Source organism: Dunckerocampus dactyliophorus, chromosome 6 (assembly GCF_027744805.1).
Source record: "Dunckerocampus dactyliophorus isolate RoL2022-P2 chromosome 6, RoL_Ddac_1.1, whole genome shotgun sequence".
NCBI classification, from domain to species: Eukaryota; Metazoa; Chordata; class Actinopteri; order Syngnathiformes; family Syngnathidae; genus Dunckerocampus; species Dunckerocampus dactyliophorus.
This window is the reverse complement of record NC_072824.1, coordinates 27,313,344-27,332,950: the sequence shown is the minus strand read 5'-3', so window position 1 is coordinate 27,332,950 and position 19,607 is coordinate 27,313,344. Positions and strand designations below refer to the sequence as shown.

Genomic DNA, 19,607 nt, shown 5'->3' with positions numbered 1-19,607 from the left:
GGCCAGGATGACTGATGGAAAAGCCTGATTGTACCGGTTAGCCTAGCCCAGATCCCTCTGTTTCCTCTCATACCGCCGGTGGCGCTGTTTCTGCGGTTGCAGAACAGTAGCGGCGGTCGAGGCTGTGGTGGACCACCGCAGGATGTCTAGCTTATGTAGTTTTCTGGCATCCTCAGGTTTTAAAATCCATAAAGAGCTGCTACCAATGTCTAACAGCAACTTCCAACACAACACGTTTTGGTGAAAAGCAAACACAGTACCTAGAAAATCATGTAAACACTTCAGCAGAGCGAGGTCACCGCGGCAGATCAGAAGCACAAGATCAAGGTCGCGACTCACCAGTTAAGAATCACTGTAGGAGACTAAACCCAACAGACAGTCTAGCAGCACTGTGCCCATTACCCATCCACCATTTGCTATCCGCAGTGTTAAATTTGTTATTTTTCTTGAAGAAATCACGCAAACTCTCAAGGATGACTCCGACCCGATTTTGTAGTGTGACCATAAATTTCAAAATTACTGAATTATTCTTATTATTTTTTACTATACAATAATCCCTTGACATTCTGTGCTTCAAATTTCATGACTTTACTTTTCCATATGGCCTATTATTTGTAAAAAAAAAAAAAAAAAAAACATATTTAGGCAAATGTTATGTATTTTTTGCCAAAATTAAGCAAGCATAAAAATGGATACATGAAATAAAATACAAATAAGACATTCAGGAGACAAGCACCAGACTTGATCGCACAATCCCGAACACGGGCTACTGCTGCGACCGTTACACATGCCAAGCTAAAACTCAACTCTGAACCGCCTACTTCCTGTTGACGAGCACAAGTCTTATGCCTTATGTGGCTTATTTACCGTAATTTCCGGTGTATAGGATGCTTGTTTTATACGTCTTATATGATGCAGCTAATTTGTGGTCATGTTCTGGTCTCCGGTGTGATTTGGAGCAGCCATTTTGTGCTTCGTGCACACGCCCTCATCATAAGTGAGGTGCGATACCACTGATTTCTTTTCCGATTCGATACTGAGTAAAATTCAGGCTGGTATCACTCATACCGATCTGATGGCATAGCCCATAGTAATTTATTCATTTTAAACAACTGCATATAATTTAGAGTCTCAATAATTTAGTTACTTTTAACTGTGTTGTTGTTTATGATATACATTCCCTCAAATGACTTAAGCATCAAAGTATCAATATTTTGAGTTGAGAAATCGATTTCACAGCCTAAACATCTGGTATCTGAGGTATCGGTCCGCACGTCACTACCTGTCATGTGTGGCGAGGTGTATGTGATGCAGCTTTCAGGTTGAAGGCCATTGATCTAGCGGCTTTTGCTCTGGTCTGCCGTTGGATCTTGGCAGCGTGGAGCGGTGTCAGTAGGTCCACTGTCGCCGACAGGTTTCGGGGGCTGAACTGCTGCGTGCTGAGGAGGACAGCATGGACTCGGGGGCTGATTTGCCTCAGGGCGAGTGTGGCGCTGGAAGCGACAACGAAAGAGGGAGAGAGGCTGCCGGTGTGTGTGGCAAAGGGAAATTTGGGGACGACTTTAATGGTTTTAGTTCCCACAAGGAGGGCGAGGATAGTGATGACTTTTTCTGTACTACACACAAAGTTTGGGAAAAAATATTTTATTTAATTACACGTTTAAAAGTCTTAGTGTGTAACATCTTTCTGTGCACTAAATATCCCATGTTATGATGTGGACACCTGCGGCTAATAGACCAGTGCGGCCTATATATTTACAAAGCTTTTTTTCTTTTTAATTTTGAGTGCACTTTACATACCGGTGCGTGTCTTGTGTAATACGAGTTTAAAGGTGACTATAGGGGTGTTATTTCATGTATAGAGAGCTCTAATAATGTTAAAAACCGTATTTAGACAGTTGTAAACAGGTGTTGTATGCTCTAAGTACAAAAATATTCAGTTTACGAATAAGGATTCCCACTTCGCGGAGACTCACTTATCACGGCCGAGTCTGGAACCGATTAACTGTGATAAACAATGGATTACAGTATACCCAAAATTTCAATGATGTAAGTACTGTGATTCAAATAACATTGACTCACAAGCCGCACTCACTAAAAACGCTCGTTTTGTTTACACCAACAAACATCATCCAGTAGGCATGAAAAGGATGTCAAAGATCAGAATCTGTCATAAGAGTTAATGAAGACCATAAAACGAGTTAAATGGTGAGTGACACTAAAAGTGCTCTAAAAATAATGCTGGATGTAGGACCTTTGCTCTAAACAATCAAAGATGGTTTAAAAAATAGTTGACACAATTGTCATCTTTTAAAATAGATTGTTCCAAAGCCTTCTATTCTTTTTTTGTAGTCAGACACTACAAAATACAAGAACTTTTCCTGGAGAAGGAATGCCTGACATGTACAGTACTGGCTTCCCACTGCACCTACGGCTATCGTGACCGGGAGAACCAGAGTGTAAAGCGGGAAGAGCTGCCCGCCGTGGCCGAGCAAGGCGCATTAATGTCAGATATGTTATGTGAGCAGCCGGCGTGCGTCCACGGAGGTCGAGTGTACAGCTGGAGGAGTCGCCTGCCGCGGGAGGAGCCGCAATGTACACAATGTACTTTTAAACACACAAAGGCACTCCTCCTCTGCCTTGCTGTTGTGGCTATGTGCAAAGTTTTCTTGCATGCACGCAGAAAATAATTTGCATCCCAATTTTCTTCCTACAGGCTTTGCAGGCTGTCTGGGTTTAAAAATCTGTCGGGAAATGTGCGTCTCTTGCAATTTTCCCCATTTTTTCACGTAGCCAACACGTAGGAGCACATACGTCGGGATGGAACTCCTCCTTAACGAGTCTACATTCTCTACATTGGTGGCTGTGGTTCAAACCCCGCCAGCTACATATTTACTCACATTGTTTTTTTAACATTGGGGCTCTAATAATGCTAAAAAACATATTTAGAATGTCGTAAACAGGTTTTCTATGCTCTAACAGTTTGACCAGTGTCGTCTTTAAAAGGAAGGTTTTCAGAGGGCTTGCCAGGTTACGGCCAAACTACCCTGAGAACACCCGATCTCGTCTGATCTCGGAAGCTAAGCAGGGGCGGGCCTGGTTAGTACTTGGATGGGAGACCACCTGGGAATACCTGGTGCTGTAAGCTTTTTAGGCTCTTGGCTTACAGCAGAGGGCGCTGTTTCCCACTTCTCTAATTCCATTTATAAATAAGGAATTGTACTTTGTGGAAATTCACTTATCATGGTCAGTTCTGGAACCAAATAACCGCAATAAACGAGGGACATCTGTGTATGATAATTGTTTTCCCGACCACCTGGGCGATATCTTTTCCAAGGGTCAGTAACACTTTACAATCAGGTACACTAAATTACAGTAGTTAATGAGGAGCGAACCTACCTAACCCTAACCCTAACCACTACTCATTAGTTCCTCATTAGCTCTTCATTAGTTCCTCAACAACTACTTTAAATGTACGTGCCCTAGTTCCTCCGTAACTACTCTATTCATTAGTTCCTCATTAGTTCATTAGTTTCTCAGTAACTAATCTAAATTGATGTGCCTTAGTCATTAGTTCCTCATTAGTGCCTCAGTAACTACTGTATTTTTGTGTACCTTATTGTAAAGTGTGACCCAAGGGTCCTCTACCAGAGGTCTGGGAGCTTGAGCGTTCTGCGCAGGATGTTAGCTGTTGCCAGTACAGTATATGCCCTCTTCTGGACGGAGATGTCACATGTTGTTCCTGGTATCTGTTGACGCCATCTACCCAGCTTGGGGGTGACTGCCCCCCAGTGTACCAATCACTACTGGCACCACTGTTGCCTTCACACTCCACATTTTCTCCAACTCTTCCAACTCGTCCTTTGCTATTTCTCCAGCTTTTTGTGTTCCTTTGTCCGGATGTTGGATTGCTACATCTACCACACACATACACATGCACGCAGAGACCAGACCACCACGGACTGTCCAATGTTTTCTATATATTGTTCTGCTTCACACACCATACACTTTGTTTCTCTTTTTGAGTATAGCTCTGAATGATCCTTGGTGGTGTAATGGTACACGCTTCGGCCTTTCATGGCAGAAAGCATGCGTGCGATTCCTGGCCAGGGCATTCGGTGTAAAAATCCAAACCATTCATGCGATTGACTCACTGTAGCAACTCCTGACAACCATCGTGAAGTTCTGAATGGTTAATGGGATTGTCTCTGGAGGACTCTTGGCATTCTCTGCTCTTTCTGAGGACTGGACCATTCCATATCCTTCCCTAGGTCACACTTGATCAAACAAGAACAAACTGAAACATTAGGAATAAAGAAACATTGTTAAAAATGTAAAAGAGCCCTGCTCTGAGAGGCCTGTGGAGTCCTGATATCTAGGACCTGGAGTTATCTGTCTTTGTCAACCGTCTCAAAATGAGAAAGATAGATGCATTAAAAAAAAATGGTCTTGAGAAATTCGCAGGAGATGATTAAGAGTGATGAATGGAGACTTGGCCGTGGCATTTTTGCAGGAATGCATTTCATATGACATCCAGTTCATCAATGATAAAAATGGGCTTTTCAAACCAGAGTCAGGTACAGTCCAAGCTTGGCATCACAAAGAAAGAACGTTCTCTAAAGTGACTGTCTGAAACAGATTTAACAATACAAGAACTAAAAATATTTTAGTTAATATGCCACATATTTATTTTTAGATTGGGAAGTCTGAGCTAATCTCTGTTGGGCATCTCTGTGTGGAGTTTGCATGTTCTCCCCGGGTGTTTTCTCTCCCCGGTGTGCATGTTTTCTCCAGGTACTCCGGTTTCCTCCACACATCCAAAAAACCCCATGCATGTTAGGTTAATTGGTAACTCTAAATTGTCCATAGATATGAATTTTGAGTGTGAATGTTTGTCTATATGTGCCCTGCGATTGGCTGGCGACCAGTCCAGAGTGTACCCCGCCTCTCGCCCGAAGTCAGCTGGGATAGGCTCCAGCATACCCGCAACCCTAGTGAGTATAAGCGGCTTAGAAAATGGATGGATTTTAGTTGGCCGTTGTGAACGGGCCAGGCAGGCTCTCAGGGCGTGTGCGCCTGCATCGCCCCACTCCGCCCCACTCCGCCCCACTCCGCCCCTCGCTATGATGTGGTATCTATACTTGGCTCTCCTTCATGGAATGCTGTGGATGATGCTGCTGTGCAGAAGCTTGTTAGAGCCATGGAACGGCTCTCGTCAAGGATGGATGATCTGCAGATGGAGGTGAAGGATATGAGAGCGCGGACCCGTGGGGCTGAGAGTGGCGGTCGCCGCTCCTCTGGTCCTGCAGCCCACGAGTGGAGCTCACGGGGGCTCAGGGAGCAACACCATACCTGCCAGTGTGATTGTGGTAGTTTCGGCTGCAGGTCCGCTCCTGGGGACTTCCGGACGAGATTTGAAGTCTCTCTGGATTAGTGTAAAACCATCTCTAGCTGCATCAGAGGTCTCCTTCCACTGCTTTCTTAGCTGCCTTCTCTCAGTCTTTCGATGTCTTGCTGTCCCCTGGATTTGACTGGTGTCGGTGTTACTTTATTGCTTTTCTCTATGTTCACTCCAAAGCGTCCTTCTCCATACTGGTATACTATGTCTCCCATCTTGTCCAGATTTTCATTGCTGTGCCCCATTGTTGTTCCAGGTTTTTTGGCAGATCATTGTTGACTGTTTCCCACACACTCTTTTCAACCGTTTTGGGCCACTTCACACTTGGTCTGCGCCCTTTGATCGTATCTTCCTTAGGAGGTTTCTGTGGCTCGGTGGGTTCCTCCACCGGCATTCCTGTGCTTGCACTATCTTCCTCAGTGACAAGGGTGCAGTTGTCCTGTCGCTGTGCTTCAATCCACTGATTTGATTGGTTGCTTCGTAGGAAATACTGGTCAATGCGAGGCCCTTGTCTCAGCTCTCTCAAGCATCCTCTCTTTCCTTGGTGGGTCCTCAACCCCGTGAATAATGTCATCTTCGCCCAGCCACAAGTGCACACCTGAAGCGAGTGTCCTGCTGTTGTGGTTGCCTCATGTGCCATGTTCTTGCTGATAGTCATATTCATTCCTGGGTCTGAATTTGTGTCGTCAATTGTCGAGCCATCTTGCACTCGCAGGCTCTAAGGGTATGTTCTTTTGTTGGCTTTGCGTAGCAATTGACGGGTATCTCCAATAAACTGAGACAGAGTTGGAGATTGCCGTCATGGGGAGCTAGCCCATGACAGCCCTGTGGGGTCTACTGTATTTCCTCCTGTCAGCTGTCTATCCAAGCCGTCACGTAGTCTTTCCTATGTTGTCAGCTGTCCTTTCACAGCATTCACTGGACTAGTCCAGATACTACTGTAGGTTCATAAATACACAGGACTTGATGGAAAATGTCCTTTGTGCCAATAGCTGGTAATCACATGAGCCGTGGATGTTGAGAGTGGCGTGGGAATTTAATCGGCAACGCCTGGGGTCCCAGGTGTGTGCCCCCCTTTGCTTTAAGCCCAGCAAGTGTCCTTGCGCTTGATCCATAGCCACTGGCTGCTTCTTTCAGCCGCTTCAGAGACTGACCTTATTGCCTGTCGCAGAGCCTGTCCATGAATGCCACGGTATTTCACACGCCTGATGGTAGAGGAAGCCACAAAACCTCTGCATCCTACCTCAGCTGGGTAGACCTTGGCCTTCCAACCTTGTTGTTGTGCTTTTGTTGCCAGATCTGGTGTAGCGCACTTTCTTTCATTCGTAGGCCTCTTTGGTGGAATCCTCCAATTGGACCGTGAGCTCTATGATAAAAAATATATTTTTGTAAGTTGTTTGTTTAGGACCATTTTGCACCGCTGAATCCAAAAATGACATTGATTTTTCTCAATTAGGTCAGGTTTTTTATTTTGAAAAATACGATCTTCTGACTAAATTGTTTACATTTTTATAACAGTTGATTTTCGTTAATATTTGCCATCCAAAAAAGGTTTTAGGAGAAAAAAAAAAGTTTTCTAACAGAATGTATTAATTAAATGTGTCCCTACTATCCCACATGCGCAGAGAGCATGGGTACTTGGTGAAGTCAGACTGTTGTCCCAACAAAAAATTAATCATCTTCAGGTCAACACAAATAAGCCACTCATGCTGATCATAACAAATTTTCTCCAGCACATACTTCACTGCTTCATATTCTTTTTAACTGTAGTCGAGTGAGCAAGGGGTACAGAGGCAAACTGGTTGCCGTTGTGAAGCAGAACACATTTCTGCAATCGCTTGCTGCTGTCAGTGAACAGTCTCCCATCTTTGGGTTCATACTGTGGCACTCCAAGCTTGTGCAGAAGCTGAGCAATATCTGTACAGTACACAGAGTCCTTCTCTTCAAAGAAAAAAAAAAGAGGAACTCTTGATGTCGATTATGGTAAAAGGTGATGCGAGCACTGTCAGAGAGGAGGTTCTTCAATCTAGATGCCAATAGCTCGGCAGAGGAGTTTGACAAGCTGAGAAGGCGAACTAGATCATTTAGCTCCTTTTAGGAAAACGGATGTGGAGCATCATCGTTAAGAACCTCTTCTTCATCTTCTGGAACACTGGAGGAATCTTGTCAAGAAGTTCTCCAGAGACAGGTACTGGAATTTCATCACATTGAGCAACAGGATGACTGCTGATTCAAGATCAGGATACTTGAGGGTGCTTTGGTTCTTTTCTGTTGATCCCAGTCACATCAATAGTGCAGAAGTAGCAGTCAGTGACTTTGTCGGCGCTTTCCAAACCATGGGAGTTCCAAACTTCAAACAACTGTTCTTGCCTTTGGTCCACTGATGCAGATACTTGGTGCATGACATGCATACCGTGTGTGGCGCCCAAGCTTTATCCTGGTCACCAAGTTTAATACCAAAACAAGCATGGTAATCACGCTTTATGAATCTTGTGACTGGATTCCTGTTGGGAACAATGGTGTATTCTCCGCAGATGTAGCAGAATACGTCAGGCTTATTTTTGCAAGATCTTGTAGTCTGAGCCATTTCATTCACCTGTACTATAAAAAAACAATTAGTCATAAGTTGGCACTTGCAAAATCTTCAGAATTGGTTTATTGTAAGAAATATTAAATCATTTTGCATTGCATGACGCAGAAATACCCGTACATGTAAAACAATTTTTTGTTTTACATGTACGGGCCCAACGCATCAAAAAACAAACATGTAGCTTAGTTCAGAAAGCTGACCTGATTGAGCAAAACCAAAGTGAATTTTGGATTGAGCACATCAAAATGATCCTAAATCAGCAAAACAAACTTAAAACAATACATTTGGTGTTGACCAGTGCCTAATCAATACCCATCATAACCCAAACATGGTTCTTCTTGTTTCAGCCAGTTTCTCTTGGCCAAGGCTGGAAGTGTTCCGCAATGATAGGTTAAATGCAGGCAAAAATAATTGTTTTTATGTGGTACAATTAAAGTACCATTTCAGGCTGCTTAAAATTTTTCATTTTGCCAAACACACATGCCCTCCTTTAGCAAAAATAAATATCAATCTCTTGCCAGATATGTGGTCTTGATTTATTCATAGTCTGTTAATAGTTGGAAAACAGTTTTTCAGCCCACACTGCTCTCCTCAGTCTGTGTTTCAATATTGTCAAATGTCTTCCATCAGCATCTAGTCTGACCTCCTCTGCTCTATCTTGCAGCCTAATTACTCTTCCCTCTTTATTTTTCTTCCCACTCCTTCCATTACTCCTAATACCTCTGTGCAAAATATCATGTCAAACTATTGATAAAAGGTGTCTGTTTAATTGCTCAGATGTGGGCAGCTCTTATTAGAGGGGCAGACAAATTATGTTTGGGCACTCCTGTAAGAAGTTGGAAACTGTGAAAATATTTATTTTTAAATACAGTAGTACCTCAGTTTTCGTTATTCATTCATTCCAAAAGGCAGACATAAACTGAAAGGTACAAAAACCGAAGCACTTTTTCCCTTAAGAAATAATGTAAATGAAATGAATGGTAAATAGTCTTTCCCTTGTATACAAGTAGCGCTTTTCCACCTCCAAGGCACTCAGAGCTCTTTGACACTGCTAGCACATTTACCGGCTGATGATGCAGCTTCAGGAGCAACTAGGGGTTCAGTATCTTGCCCAAGGACACTTCGACATGAGCACGGAGGATCGAGCCCACAACCTTCAGGTAGGGAGACGACCACTCTACCGCCTGAGCCATGCCGCCCCCCGTCCGCTCTGTTCCAGACAGTCAAAATATAAACAAAAAAGACATTTTTAAGATATGATATAGTTTTACATGTAGAAAACAATGCAAGGCTTTGGCCATGACTGTGCAAGTATGTAACATCTGGCAAATTAATGTTTTGGGGTTTTCAGTTTTAAGGCCAGTTCTATGATCTTTAAGCGGAATATTGTACCATAACACAGACAGTGTATGACAACCAGTAACATTTAGGTGAAAATTATCATAAAAAAGCGACTATTCTGTACATAGAAACATGGCGTTCGTCATCACTAATCTTGGATGAAGAAACTTTGAAGCAACCCAGCTGAATCTGCTTCAAAAGTGCCGTTTTCGCCTGCGACATTACCAGCCTGGTATGCTTTTGATCAGGCTACAAAAGCCGTGGCCCCCATGCCAAGTTTGTTGTGCAGAATGTTTTCTACTCGTTCACAGGAGATTCTTAGAGCATTCTTTGGGTGGTGGCTGTGGCAGGATGTCCATACCCTGGGTCATCTACAAGGTTTTCTCTCCCACTCTTGAATTCAGCTGCCCACTTTTGCACAGTTGATAAAGCTGGAGCATCATCCCTTAATGTAGCAACCATGTCAGCCTAAATGTCCTTGGAGGCTGAAAAGTCCTGAATTATTTAACTAATATGGGTTTATATGAAAGTTAGTATCAGGCAGTGGCTGGCGGTGCATTTAGTACCTCGGCCTTCAGTGGGGACTTAACTGGCCAGATTTCCTCTTGGCAGACAATGTGGGGGCCAGTATTGTTAAAAACAATGATAATAATTATGTCCCCTGTACAAAGGGCTGTGCAAAAAAAAAATCTAACTCTAACACGACACATTACTGTCGGATTGCTACAATAAAGCAACCACTTATCCCTTTATCTTACAATACATTGTCACCGGTACACCTAACTTTCATTTCTGCTAGCATCTTCAATCATTAGTAACTTCTACTGGTGAGCACCAGTGCTGGTAAATGTGGTGCTCAGTGAAGCAAGAGGCTGTCAGGGATGTACTGTGAAGGACCAATGTCAGTTTTGCTGACTTTGCTCCAGTACACAGTGTCGGGTAGCGGCGTCACTAGTTTAACTCAATTTCTCGGTGGAGTGATCGTAACGTCGCTGTTTTCCACATCAAATATCTTGTCAGTCGTGAAGGTGTTTTACTGATCAAATAACGTGATAGCCGACACAGAAGCTACATTTAACAAGGCATTTCTACATTTTAAATGTAGCCGAGTTTCTGCTGCGGTCGAAGCGGTAACCGTGGTGATGACAGATGCTCCTTCAAGTGACATTACGTACCAGTCCTAACTCCTGCTGCAGCACGGCGGCTGGGGAGCACTCAGCGGGTGACAGCGCCAGTGAAGGGGAGAGAAGTGTAGAGCGACTCCATGTCGTGAATCTTGACAAGCTTTGGGAAATACCTGAATGTATTCCCTTAAATTCTGTTTTAAGGTCACTTGTCATTTTTAATCAAGCTGTTACCATTTGAACATGAACTAAGCTTTTTTTTTATATCAGGATCAAGAGTGTGATTGCTCAACAAGTGACCAGGGAGAAGGAAATGACCAAGGAGGCACAGGTCATGAGAGAGCGACAGGTGACCAGAGAGGGAGACGAGGAGGCACAGATGAGGAGAGTGAGGGAGAAGGAGGTGACTAGGACATGCAGCAAATGAGCAAGAGAGAGGAGGAGGTGGCGGAGGAAGTGCAGGCGATGGAGGATCAGGTGACCACAGAGAGGGAGAGAGAGCACAGAGAAAGGCAGCGCAGGAGGCACAGATGACCAGCTAACAGACCTTAAAAAACGAAATTGTGCATGCAAACACACGCTGAACACTGAACTGATACTGGGTTCATGTGGTTTCCTCACAGAGGGCCACATGGTGAGGGCAGCAGTCTGGTAAATGAGCAGGTGAGAATGCAAGGAAACTAAATTTAACTGTGAGTAGTGTTACTGATATTTATAATACATTCATTTAATAGATTGTTATTGCTAGCCAGTGCTTAAACACAATAGGAATTAACTACTGTGTCATTGTGACATAAATAGTTAAGTACAGAGCTGCAACAATGCCAAGTAAATCACAGTAAAAGTATCATAGTGTATTTCTAATACAGGCTTGCCAAATGACCCTGACTCCTTTTAAAAAAGTAAATGATTCAATAAATGAATAAACAGGCAAAGACACACTCGCCTTCCTGGCGAGTGTCCAAAGTGTGGTGCAGGGGCCATCTGTGGAACGTGGCTCATTGCAGAAATAAAACAAACAAAAACACAGCAAAAGTAGAAAAATAGAGGAAAAAGGCACAATGAAAATGTTGACACTAATAACTAATGAAAACACAAAGATTGGTCTTTACATATACAGCCATGAAAAAAATTATTAGACGACCCTTGTGTGTTGAGTTTATTGATCCATTTTAATGCCTGGTACGACTAAAGGTACGTTTGTTTGGACAAATAGAATGATGATAAATATAGCTCATAAGAGTTTAATTTAAGAGCTGATATCTAGCAACTTCCATGGTTTCCTTGATAGCTATAGCATTGTACTGCCAAAAAATGTCACTTTTATGAGCTATTTTTGTGTTCATTGTTATATTTATCCAAACAAAGGTACCTTTAGTAGTATCAGACTTTAAAAGGAACAAGAAAGTGAAGAAACAAGGGTGGTCTAATATTTTTTTATGACTTTATGTATCATGTTTTATTATTATTATTATTTTTAATTGTAAGGATCAAAGGTCAGCTGGACAGCCCTGACATAAATAGACAAAGACAAGTAGACAAGAGAAAAACAGTAAGCTGTATTATTTATTATTATTATTATTATTATTATTATTATTATTATTATTATTATTATTATTATTACATATTATGATAACAGTGGTTTATTTGGTCTAACAAATGTGGACAACAATATCTTTGAATTTGTGGGACAATAAACCTCCATTGTTTTTGGACTCGGTTAAATAAAGCTTGTTTGTCCAGTCCTATTTTTTCATTGTACTTTTCTTAAAATTAATGTTAAAATCTCGTCTCGCCTCGTTCTTTAGGACCCAATCTTGTCCATCCTCTCATCTTGTGAGTTAGGTGTCTCATGCCACCCCTAATCTACACTAAAATATCATATGGCAGTCAACGTTTTTCCAAAAAGATGACAAAAGCTTTGAAATAAAAAACACCAGAGATGTTAATTTCTCTTCCTCAGTCAGCCATTTTGGGCATAACTCAAAATAACTGTTTGTCAAACATTTTTTCTCCTGTCAACCAAACAGAAGACGGAAAAATTCTGACGTTATTGTAGGCCAGCGAGCTGGCCCTGTGAGGCGAATACGAAAACTGAAAAAAAAAAAGTAGCCACATTGCTAATAGTGTTAAAGTGACTCTGATTCTGAAGGCCGTGGGCAGATTGCACTGACGTGGCAACACATCTGAAAGCTCACTAGAGAAAAAAATCTAACTACAAATACGCTACTGGAGGCAGTGCAGCCAAGACACACGCTACTAAAGGAAGATAATAGACTGCTGGGAATAAATGAGTACAATGTAATGAAACAAATACCAGAATTTAAGTAGTAAATGTAGGTCAGTGCTTCTGATAGTGTTTAGGCCAGCAGAGAAGGCTTTGCTGGCCCTGACTGCACACTACAGTACTGGTATGAGGAAAGGTTGAATTTAATGCATACCAAGTGTCATTGCTGTGGTACTGTGTAACTCAGTCTTGGTCAGGCTATGAACTTTTCAGCCCACCCTTGTAAAATTGTTGGTAAACCCCTCAGGCTCCAGTCTACATTTTTTAGACTAGTTTTTTTTTTTTTTTTGTTTTTATCGAGAGTTGCAGTCAGTTCAGAGTTTGGATAGAGTTGTAACAGTTTGGATACAAGAGTTTGGATAGTGTTTATACAGTTTGGAGAGTTTAGCGAGAAAGTGATAGTTTGGAGAGTTTAGAGAGAGAGAGAGAGATGGTTTGAGGATTTAGGAGAGAGGAGAGATGGATAGGTCAGAGGATGGAGACAGCCAGGAGAAGAGGATTTAGAAGCACTTCCTGTCTTTCACTTTTAAAACGCACACCATCTCACTAAATATAGCGACCGTGTCTAAATTGTCAACACGGATCTCTTCTGCATTATGAGGTGTGTTATGAAGCGGAATTGGTCGCAGCTGTATCATTATTAATGAAGCAAGGCACCCACTTAACGCTTTATCTTACAATACTTCGTCACACATAGGCCTGACTTTCATTTCTGCCAATGATGATAATGAGTGCAAATAGAACTGCTCGGTGATTAAGGGTGCAGACAAGTCCAAACATCTACGTGTTTTGATCTGACACATCTTAAGTAACTTTGATCAAATGTAGAATTAGTACAGCTTCTGCTTGGACATTAAGACGGCGGCAGCTGTTTAACTCAGATGACACGTCACTCACCGACGCTGGGAACACAAAGGTAGGTAGGATTGCAAGGTTTATAGTGTGCATAAAGCACTTATGTGCGGTTCCATTAATGCCTTGCGCACTGCCACTTCCATATTACGTGTACTATCATTAATAGTAGCGATGCCATAGTTCATAGTCTGATTGGCTTCTGGATGCCATGTTCTCGCAAGACAGTTTTTCTCTAAATGAGAAATATCATCGCGTTTTAATCCTATGACAGGTAAATATGCCATCACTGGATGTTTGCATGAGTGACCAACGTCACACAGATCATTTAAAATAATTAAATAATAAAGTCTGACAGATCACTTACACACTTACACAGTACACTTATAGCTGAATAATAAACAATAAATATAGCAACTACTGACCAATCCATGTCAATTTCGGACTTAAAATAATGTCCCGATTTAAGCTCCACTCATTTCTGGTTAAGCCCATTTCTGGTTTATGCCCCGCCCACTCAGAGTACAAAAACGGCTACAGATACTGTAATTTAGATGGGCGAGCAGATACAGATAGTGGTGTACTCGCTCATCCTTAGTACTGGCATTAAGTATACTATTCTTATCACTGTAAAAATAAGTAAGTAGTAATAACAGGCGTAAGTTGATTATGGGTTCCTTAGATACTGAATGTTCAACGGCAAACGTAAAATGGGTTCTCAACATATGTTCCATGCAAATGCGCACACACACACACACACACACACACTACAGCACAGTTACAGAACATCAAAGCCTCACATTTTCCACATGTCAGCATATTCTAAATCAGCATCTTGAAAAAGCTGCTAGCACAGCCAAGGGCAGTTCCAGAGGAGCGGTGGAGCTACGCTGGGTGAAGGAAACCTCTGATAGCTGAGCGGGAGACGGCACTTCTTGAGTATCTGTTGCTGTGGCATGGCTCAGAACAATGCAGGTGAAATGAAAAAATAATCACAAATAAAAAGATAAATGCATCATTTCATTCAGAATTGTATGCACTGTGCACCCAGTAAGAGGCATTATCCACTGTGACTTGTTTCGGACATATACCGAGCTTAACTGCTTGTTTCCGTTTTATTTCTGATTCTGTTAAGCCGTGTGGTTCATCCTTTTGCTAACTGATCACTCTGATTATTGTTGTCACTTTTGTGTAAGGTAAACAACGCTCCCTTGCTGGCCATATTTTCAGTACTTTTTCCGTGCAGCCCTGAGTGGGGAAGAGAGCACTTGACTTTGCCCCGTCAGTGGCGATTCCTTCCTTCTTTGTTCTGTCCACCCCCTTTTCCACTAACCCATGTTGCCAGATGGGAAATGATTATCGCACCAGAAGCTTCAAATTGTCGTATTTTTGAGAGAAAGGATGGCACATACCCAATTTGATGTTGCTCAGGACCATGAGCAACATTCAGAGCAGCATTACCATAGACGCTGTATAATATAGCTTATACTACAGTATTACCTGTAAATAAACTAAAAGCTAGGTATGAGCCCGATACTCGTTGCAGACGAGTATTCGTTATGGATAATGCATTTTTGCAGAGTATGATAACGAAACGAGTACAGCTCATCGTTATCCATAATCGTGATGACGCAAAATCATTACGTATTCACTCTTAATGCTCTGTGATTGGCCAGTCACACACAGGGATCTCCCATGCCTGGACATAAACACAAATGCACAGCAACATCTCAGCTATCAGTACATTAGAATATCATGCTAACAATATAATGAATTGGTGGCAATGCTGACGAGGCTAACTTAGTTCAGCAGTTAGTGAGCAGCTCGGCGGCTGGATGCTGAAGGCACACAACACAATACAATATCACGGTGCAAGCAGCATCTAGCATTGAACGAATGACAAATAACCAGGCTACTCACGTTTATAGACGCACACTGTTACTTGAACATCAAAAACAAGGTCCGTGTTACGGCAACAACTCGCAAGCTCCGCGGCTGCCCTGGTGCATTCATGTGCCCATCTTGCGTCGTAACTGGGAGCTACGTTTAATCACATGTTAATTTAAAGGAACAAAAAGTGAATCGGCACTACTAAAACAGTCTTTTGTACAGTTTTTTAAAAGTGTTTTTTTATATATTGCCATTTCCAGTTTACATGTAAGTGTGATTTAAACAAGAAAAGCAACCCCAAAAAATTAAATGCAGCTCGCAGGTGTGTGGTACTATTTCAGCTATCTTTAGAACAGGCTGGCAAGCGACTCGTGTGGTCCTTAGAAGCCACCCGGTACCCGCGGGCACCGTGCTGGTGACCCGATTTAGACCAAACATTTACGCATAATAAAGACGATGTGATGTTCGGAGTGTCTATGAATGCATCTCGCGGCCTATCTAGCAACAACGGGAAGTTTGAATGCAATGACAAATGGACTAGAGATGTTTATTTAGTTTGTTTCGAGCTGGAAATACATATATGGTGTTTGAATTGCACTGCTGTTGATGTGTTCGGGTCAGAATAAAATTATAAAGGAGCGACATACTGGTACTCTGAGGGGAGCTACGCTGTGCCGCTGCCTGTCGCTGTCCTGTCATAACAGAGAGCAGTGGCTTGCCATGATGCGTATGCGTTAAATACGCGAAAAAAAGGTAACGTAATTCATGAAATAAATTAGTGACCACCATTAACGCGGTATTTTTGACAGCCCTGCTAAAAACGAATATCTTACAGATCACTTACACACACACAGTACACTTATAGCTGAATAAAAAACAATAAATGTAGCAACGTCTGATCAATCCATGCCAATTTCAGACTTAAAATAATGTACCAATTTAAGCCGCACCAATTACCGCCCACTTCCGGTTTATGCCCCCCCCCCCATTCCGAGTACAGATACAGATAGACAAATGAACATTTAATGTCACTTTTACTGTCATTGAAGACCTTTGTTGACAAAGACATAATGTGGCAAACAGAGACATTTTTTGACGTTACGTTAAAAAAAATGCTATGCTAACCTAGGTTACACTATGTTTTTCATTTACCTGAAAAGTTAACCGTTAAAGGTGACTGATGAAATTGACATTTTTTGACCTTGTAATTGCATCAATAAGTGATGTTAGATGTTAAAGCATTCTTGTGCGTGTGCATACTACAATAGAATCGATATCACTCTTCATAAAAGCACAAATTGATACTGTTGGCAGTCTGGTTACTGACCCCATATTCATGAATCCTCATTCATTTTTCAGTAATGAATAATATTTGGTGATGGCTAATAATTGTCAATAACCAGACCTGCTTTTTCTAACGCTCTACAACATACAACTGAAAGTGTCAACCCGCTTTTATTGTTATACTTTTTGATAAAAGACAACATTTTTGATTCAAATTTCACATTTCTTCTCTCTGGATTGATTGTGTGTACCTGCCATGTGATTTCCTTCTCACAGTTATTTTATTTCCACTTTTTGCTAAATGTTCCTGATCCTTAATTCTAAAGGCCAAATGAGTTTAGAGGGTCCATCTCAGCCCTTCCTTCCATAATAAGACAAGAAGGATGCCAATTATGAGCCTTTTTTTCGTGGAGTCAACTCCCAGACCTCCCTTTAAATTGGATGCTTGAAGGAAGACGCTCCTGCAAGCAGACAGCGAGCTGCTTCGATTTGAAAGCTCAGAGAAAAATGTTCATTCATCATCAATTTTCACTGTCGGGGAACTTGAGACAAATGTGAATTGTTACAAGAGGAGAACAGTTAATAAATGCTTGTGAAGTGCATTAGTTGTACTGTAAAGGGGGCAAACATGTATCATCAGTGGTTTACTGCTGATCACAGTTAATACACGTTCAGAATTGTCTGAAGTCTACAATGGTATCCAAATTGGAAAGACACCATTAAGAATTGATAATATTGAGTTTGTGTAGTGGTGTGGATGTGAATCGCAGCTTTAATGTGCCCCCTCCTCACAGTGTCTGACATTTCTTGAGTCTCTCGAAGAAATTACACTACAACCTTTATAGAGAGACAGAGACAGAGAATGGCCTTTACTTGTCACTTATACAGAGGTACAAGCAAAATTGTGCGATCACCCGTCCGTACATATACAACGTACTATACAATATGACGGGGGGGTAGACAGGACAGGATGACTGGGCAATAAAATCGACAGCGGTGAGTTAAATACAAATGGTCATTGATTGTGATTTGCTACAGATCAAAAAAGCAGATTGAGAGATTCATCATTGTGCGAAAATCTTAGGCCCTGTCCAGATGGTAACGTGGGAACGGTTTTGGGATTTTTTTTACTTTGGCAGGTTGAAAAAAAAAAAAATCACATCCACACGGTATTGGATCAGTAGGCAGGCAAGTTTATTTACAGAGCACAATTCATACACAAGGTACAGTAATTCAAAGTGCTTTACAGAAAAGAAGGCAAAGCTCATTAAAAACATTCCAACAACATTCCATAAAACACAAAATCATTCCATAAAACATACATATAAGGCAAAGAGTGCAGATAAAATACTTTGTTGTCATATGCATACCTAAATAGAACTGTTTTCAGCCTGGATTCAGTTGAACATTGTCAAAGTTGAGGCCCGTCTCACATCTTCTGGAAGACTGTGCCAGATTTTAACAGCATAAAACTGAAATGCAGCCTTACCGTTATTGGTCCTGACTCTGGGCACCCGTAGTTCATATGGCTCTTAACGTGTCAAATATGTACAATGGCGCAAGACCACAGAAAGTCTTGCACACAAGCAGGGCTGTTTTTAAGTTTTACCAGTGTGACGGCCGTTACAGTGGCCTAGCCTGCTGGAGACAAAGGCATGGATTTAGTCTCCTAAATCTGGTTTTGCCTCTCTAAATCTGGTTTAGACACTACTCCCTTCAGTTTGGCAATATTTTTTCAGGTGGTAAAAAGCTGCTGATGTTATTGATTTAATATGGCCGTTAAATTTCAAGTATAAATCCATCGGTTTTACCATTTACCTTCATTTCTAGGTGACTGATAACACTTTCTCTTTGTTTCTGTCAGCCAGAGACAGACAATGATTTCAGTTTTGTCTGAGCTGAGCTGGAGAAAGTTGTTTTGCATCCACACACTCATCGTTTTGATGAAATGACAAAGTAAAGCTACAGGATCATGTTCACCTGCCGTCAATAAGACGTAGATATGGGTGTCATCTGGATAGTTGTGGTAGGACACATTTTAGCTGGCCTAATGGAAGCATGTACAAATTGACCAATAGGTGTCCCAGGATTGATCCCTGGTGAACTCCACAGGTCATAGCCATTTAGTCTGAAGCACACTTTCCAATTTCCTCAAAGTACTTCATGTGGAGTACTTCCAGTGAGACTTTGGTTGGATTACTCCTCCAGGCATGTTGAGATGGTTGTAGTCACTGACTTGTCAGCTAGGTTGTAAAAACTATAAAAATGATTCAAAAGGTATTGGTTCACTTCAAAGAAAAATAAAATAATCTCCAAGATTTATGGAAAAAAGAATTATTCAAAAGCAATAAAGCAGCAAGTTCCAGGAGCAAGCAGAGACACATCTGCACTCGACAGAGCAGGAAGTACAAAGCAAATACTAAATAGTCACATCCACATGGGGATGTTTTCAGGTAGAATTGCTGGGTGAAAACGATGTAATACACAAGGCACACCTATGCGTGGTGCTGTAAACACACAGATGGAGCCACATCACACACCAAACCAGAGAAGAAGAAAGAATGCATGGCATAGGTCCATTGTCTTGTGCTACACACAAACAAAAACAAGAAGAAAGTGAAGGCGAAATCGTGCCAAAAACCTTTTTTAAACAACAAACCCTGGATCACCAGCAACATCAACGCACTCCTCTACACCTCGGACTTCACACACAACTCCACACAGTGTCACATCCAGAAGTTCTCTGATGACACAGCCATTGTTGGTTGTGATTCAGAGGGGAATGATCTGGAATACAGGACGGTCATCAGGGACTTTGTCAGCTGGAGTGAGCTTAACCAG

The 19,607-nt window shown here is 41.9% G+C and overlaps 1 non-coding gene across 1 annotated transcript; it reads left to right on the top strand.

The window, feature by feature from the left end:
• The first annotated feature begins 3,029 nt into the window (after positions 1–3,029).
• LOC129183880 (5S ribosomal RNA) lies at positions 3,030–3,148 on the top strand. Its single transcript, XR_008571287.1, has one exon. It is a non-coding gene; the product is annotated as a 5S ribosomal RNA (ribosomal RNA).
• The last annotated feature ends 16,459 nt before the right edge of the window (positions 3,149–19,607 follow it).